We start from the raw sequence: 6438 nt of genomic DNA, 5'->3' as shown, positions 1-6438 counted from the left end.
GTGAATACACTCCTGAAATTGCTGTTACTGCCACATACACACACCACTCCAAACCTATATCCCTCCCTCATGTTTTATTTTCTTCAGGGCACTTATCACAACCTAGAGCTGATGTATACTATTCATTTTTTGTATACTATTGATTACCCCCACTAAGAGCTCTGTGAGATCAAGGGTTTTTCCAGTCTTATCTACCATTGTACCCTCAGAACTAGAAGAGTACCTGGCATGTAGGAGCTATCAATAATATACAGTCAGCTTTGCGAAGTGGCAGTATCGTAGCCAATGAGGTTTATCTGAGGTGCGATTATTGCTAATTGAAATAATACACAGTCATCAAATCAGTGAATAAACAGGAAAATATTGGAGCCTTAGAATATTAGGAAATGGACAATATGAGGTTTTATGCAAGCTCTGTAATAGATCACTAATCTATTAGGTTCACTAATGATTCTCACAGATCACACTCTCATTCATAAACCTGTTGTCTTACCCAGAAGAAGAGCTAACCACAGAGGCCTCCAAAAAACACAGGAGAATTTTCAGATTTAGCAAAGGATTTTCTCCATGGCCAGCAGAACACTGTCATGATTGGTGAGTCACCTTGGAAACTTTTATGGATCTACTTATAAGTGTCTTCTGACCTGTTCTCTTTCCAGGCTACACACAGAATTGCCATTGCTGGGGGAAAGGTTGGAGCCTACTAAGGAAAATTCTTTTGTTGGTACTTCTATCCCCATTCTCTACCTTACCTCTATTCCCTTTTTCTCTGGCATATGAAGACTGTCCTCTCACTTTTGCTAACTGCCAAGTTGACTCTGTGCTTTTGAAAAATGTTATGGTCCAAAATCCAGATCTCCAGCCTAAAGCATCCATGGAAGTTTCCCATGGCAGCCATCTGCCTTCTTTTGGGCCCATAATGGCCTAAGACAGTGTTTGACATATGCATGGGTGGCAGCAGCCTCAACTTTGATGTCCTCCTTCATCACTCTTCATTGTCTTTTACAGATTAATTTCTCCATTTCTTCAATTAACAGCCATTTATTAGGCACAGAATTGGGCTTTCAAATGAATACAAGCAGAGGCAAATTTACTGTGATGTTAATGAAGTTTAAGCTAAAAGGCCTTACTCACGTGAATTTTGTAAAATTTGCGAAAGTAAAATATTTTAATTAAAATCAGTTAAGACTATCACTTCTGCTGTGAATTCCCCTTTACCACACTCAGCTTGTGAGGGGTTGCCTGAAAGTATGGCAGCACATTTGGGATTCTGCTGACGAAAAGGCAAGTTGGAGATGTATTTGATTTGGGTTTATTTTTAAATGGTTCACATTTACCTCTGTATATAATAGTTGAATTATTGCTATTCATAGCAGTGCAGGAAATGCTTCTAGAAATACTGCTAGAACCCACTATGCCAACTCAGCCAGCACGAAGATAGGAAGTCATGGAGTCAGACATCATACCAATATATAAATGTGCTGTGCAAAGTCAAAGTCTGGTCGTGTAGGTATATGAAAAATGGAGGATCACTGAGAATTGGGATTATGGAGACAAAAGCTGGTCAATGGGAATTTCTCCAATCACCACACATGTAAAATTGTAAACAGGTATTTCAATTATCATGGATATCTAGTCAAAAAGGAAGTTCTCTCTGTGTCTGTAGGGCATAAGCTTACATTAATACTATAAATTACACATATGTTCCCATGTGAGTCACATGTTTATGCATCCCAGCTATTTAAAATTTAAAATAAATTGATTAACCATGCTAGAGGAAAAACTAAATAATCCTTCTATTTCTTTTCTATAAATTATTGTCATATGAAGAGGTGATGAAAGAGTATATAGCCAAAAATGTGTGGGTAAACCATATCACAGAGGTGTGCCAGACAGTTAATAAAGACAGTATGTTATTTTTTCTGGATTTTTGTGATGTTTGTGATTAGCATTTAATTTTTTTCAATTTGTTTTTATTTCTATCCTTATTCTGCATAAATATTTAGATTTTCTTACATGAGTCCCCCATCATTGTTAAGCTTTGGGACCTAGGAACTTGGTTCAGCTCTGGATACAGTTGCAGATGATGTGCTTCTGGTTACTAAGGAGCTTATGACAAAAAATAAATGGGTCCTGTATAGGAAAAAGCATAGAAAAAAGATGAAGAAATGATCAAAACAGATTTGACAACTCCTCCTACTACCAATACCCCATTCTCCTCATCTCTTCTAGAAACAATCTCCAACAATTTGGACTCTTGACAATGATGGTCTTGAAGGAAATGAAGGGGTGAAATAGTGGTGAGTTATAGATCAAATCTGGCAACTCTCCTCTTTCCCCTCTGTCTGTCATCATGATAACAAGGAAAGCCATCAGGCATTACAGGGCTAAGCATGACTCTTGACTAAGGCATAGAAAAGACAGCTGACCCATCATAAAATGGGACCGCTGATCTTTTTGGGTTAGTCACTCTGAAGGCCAATGACAGCAGGTTAGGAGCTAGGGGACCTTGACTTCAGACAATGTGGCATGAATGAATGTTCTCTCCAGAAGCTCTCACCTTTTCTTCCTTCCCTGCTCAGACTATAGTGATTATTCAATCGGTTCCCATTCATTCAGTGAAACTTTGACTTACATGAGACAACTTACACAAGAATTTGAACTACTAATTGAGTACCACGCTGTCTATCCCTACCCTTCAATTCTACAGAGTTATTTATAAAAGATCCACCAAACAGAGCCAGGTCACCAAATGACCACCAACCATGGTTACCATCACATAAAACAAATAAACCACATCATGGTTTTCCAACAAAAATTAACCAGAAATATAAAGGAGTTAGAAACAGAATAGCATGTGAAGCAGCCGGCAATTATTTACTATAGAATGGGTGACCTTTTCGTTGAAGGTAACAGGTATAATTAAACAGCCTCCTGCAGAGTGGGTGTGAAACTGAAATTCTCTGGGCCTGAGTCATGGCTTTTCCACCTGGTTCCTGACTCCTCCCATCCTGGTAGGGAGAGCAGGTTGCCTCTCACAACAAACTCTGGGAAACCCCCCTCAGGCCTGCCTTGAAACTTGTTTCCAGTGTTTTCCTTTGTTATTAAAAGTTTGTTTCTGTGCTGGGAAGGGGGACGCCTGCAAGCAGGTACATGAACTGGGTGGAAGAAAAGCCTTAGGGATCAAATAGCACCCTAGACCCATTGTCAAGGCCAAGGGGAGGGACAGAGGCTAATCACAGAAAGTGGCTGCAGCTGCACTCCAAAGCTGTCATTACTGTCTCGCTGTAGCCCCTGGAATCTTGTTTATTTCCTGTTTCAAACTTTGGGAGGTGTACCACCCAGTACAATTATTAAGGACAATAACATCACAGTGAAGTGGGCTGACCTTTTGTTTTGTGTTTCATTTGGACTGAACTGCTCTCAACATTATGAAGTCCATAGCAAGTCTGGCTTTGCAAGTGACCTTTTATTTGTAGATAGCTTCTGATCCCTGCCTCAAGGTCTCCCCTGTCTTCACCTCTCCTCACTCCTGAAATGCCCCACTCTTGAAAGGAAAGACTTAAAGATGATCAAGTTAGCCCTGGCTGGTGTAGCTCAGTGGATTGAGTGCGGGCCTGCAAACCACATGATCGCAGTTCTACTCCCAGTCAGGACACATGCCTAGGTTGCAGGCCAGTTCCCAGTAGGGGACTTATGAGAGGCAACCATATATTGATATTTCTCTCCTTCTCGTCTTCCCTTCCTCTCTAAAGATAAATAAATAAAATCTTTAAAAAAAAAGATGATCAAGTTAATGATGCTGCTTAATTCAGACTCAATGTTTCTGTTAAGCCTCAAATCCTTTGAATTTGATGGGAGAGAAGAAAGTAAAACTGGATAATGTAAATAATTTGCAGTTAAAGCCAAGATTTTTGAAAGAAATTTTGCACAGGGCTCAGTTTTGAGTGTCTTTGGTCTAACAGAGCCAAATTCTTTGCCCTCCCCAACCCCACTGCTCTTTGAGCACCAGGCATGGGAACAGTCTCCACCCTCCCAGGGTGCAGAAGAGTATATGAGAGTCCCAGGAGATGGGGTCTTGAGTCTGAGAGCCAAATGGGGGTGTTGGTGCACATGATAATAAGCATGTGGCTCTTTGTGGTGTCAGGAGAGCAAGCCAAAAAAAGAGGAAGGAGGGAAGAAACCAAAAATTCTAAGAAACATTCCCAGGGAGATCAGGCTGGGGAAATCCAGGGAGGGCCTCAAATCCTGGCTTCCTTGTCCAGCCTCTCCCTTTGCCAGAGAGGCAGGCTTTAGAGTGGGGTCATTTTCAAACCACATGCAAGAATTAAATTTTACTATGATCAGGCCCTGATAAAATTCATTTTGAGGAATTCAGAGAGTGGAGCAGGAGAAAACTGAAATTCTAGCACCCTTTATTATGCACATATAAACACAAAGAAACTGCTTTATGAGGATATAGGACCAAATGAATGAATGTAGCTTGATTAAAACAGTAACAGAGCCATGGCAGATGCTATAGAAACACAGCTTGATTCCCTGCTTTAGCTATAAACAATTATTATTAGTAGTGTTGTATCTTGATTTTGCTTTGAAAAGATTTATTTGAACATAAACAAGTACGGAAATCACAAGCCATATTCTTGCTTCTCTCAGTTACCACACATGAGTAGGCAAAGCAATGAGCTAAAGGTGACTTGAACCCGAGGTTAGACCAAAGTGGACAGCTACAGTCCGCTCAGTGAAGGCACACTACAGATAGGAATAAGCCTGGAGGGTAGCAATTTGTCTGATTCCCCACCATGGATGCTTCACAGGGAGAGTTGGAGATTTCTCAGACACATCTGAACCCCTCACCTGTGAATCACCGAACTGTGAAAATTACCTCATACCTCTGAGCCACCATTTCCTCTTTTACAAATGGATATAATGAAACCACCTCCTAGGAAAGAGATGACAGTGTCTATGTGCTTATCAGCTGGCTCCTGCTTCTCACAATATTGGAAGCATTCTATTAACTGGGGTGTATAATGGAGCAAAAGACATTAGGACAGAAAGGCAAAATCCACAGTATGGAATGACACCCGACCAATCTACTCAGTTAAAGTGGGCACACATATAATCAGTTACAAATAATATCCACACCTAACTAGAGAGTAGATGTTTCTGGTGCTTTTAGATGCCTTCTAAGTAAGGGATCTCAGCAGAACTTTACCTAGGTTTGCTTAACCTGAAGAAACACCCATTCTGAGCCTTCAAGGTCCCTCTTCCACCTTCACGCTTTGCTCTTTGTGGTCTCTGGATTTTCCCTGTGTGCCTCCCCAGTATCCAGAGCCTGCTGGTCTGCCTGAGACCATCCCTGCCATCTATAATAAGTTTCCAATTGCAGCCAATTTTTAATGTTATATCTTTACTTGTTTAAAATATTTAATAATATTAACATGTATTGATTATTTTATAATTACAAAAATAATATATAGCTAGAAAATACAGACTCACAATAAAAAAAATATCCCTTCACCTCAAAGTACCCACTGTCTGTTTTGTTGTTTTTTTGACTGAAGCATTATTTATCTATTTTCATCACTTTTTGGAACAGGTTTATTGAAATATATTGGGTTGGCCAAAAAGTTTGTTTTGTTTTTTCCATAAGAGGGCTGTAGTAGTACATAGTTATCTTTAACTTGACCAAAACAATTTTGTTAGATTGTATTGTGACAGCTGTCATATCAGCATGCATTTTAAAAAATCAAAATTGGTGAACTTTTGTGTAGACATTTCAATATTGAAAATTGAAGAAACTATACAATATTTTGGCCTATTATGCTTTATTATTTCAAGAAAAGTAAAAACATAACTAAATGCAAAAAAAGATTTGTGCAAGTATACTGAAGCAGGTACTGTGACTGACTGAATGTGTTGACAGTGGTTGCTGAAGTTTCTTCGTACTATTAACATTTTGGCAAAAAAAATTCTTTGCTGTGGGGCTGTCTTAAGCATTGAAGATGTTCAGCAGTACTCCTGGCCTCTACTCAGTGGAAACCATTAGCAGGAGATAGCCAACATACTCAAAATATCCAAATCACTAGTTATTGATGAAAATGAAAAATGTGTCTTTCTTTTTATGGAAAAATTAAATAGGCTTTTTGGCCATCTCAGTAGTTCACATATCATATGAAGTCTGTCTGGAAAAAGTCCAACCATTGTTAACGAAATGAGAATGGTTTATGCAACATTGATGTAACCTGGCAGCCAAGGAGAGTGGACTGGAATGCACATGTGTAAACAATGACGACTTCACTGTACTAGCCATGGGGCAGTAGACACCATTGAGTGAGTATGTGTAAGACAATCATATTTATTACAAAACAAAACAAAACATTAACTCTCACACTGGCTGGTGTGGCTCAGTTGGTTGGAGGATCATCCTGTAACCTA

The 6438-nt window shown here is 39.5% G+C and overlaps 1 pseudogene; it reads left to right on the top strand.

The window, feature by feature from the left end:
* Positions 1 to 256: 256 nt before the first annotated feature.
* LOC118997081 (uncharacterized) lies at positions 257 to 384 on the top strand (annotated as a pseudogene).
* The last annotated feature ends 6054 nt before the right edge of the window (positions 385 to 6438 follow it).

The sequence above is a fragment of the Sturnira hondurensis genome, unplaced genomic scaffold, assembly GCF_014824575.4.
Source record: "Sturnira hondurensis isolate 20B ecotype Veracruz unplaced genomic scaffold, ASM1482457v3 Scaffold0001074, whole genome shotgun sequence".
Lineage (NCBI taxonomy): Eukaryota > Metazoa > Chordata > Mammalia > Chiroptera > Phyllostomidae > Sturnira > Sturnira hondurensis.
This window is presented reverse-complemented; position numbering and strand designations above follow the sequence as displayed.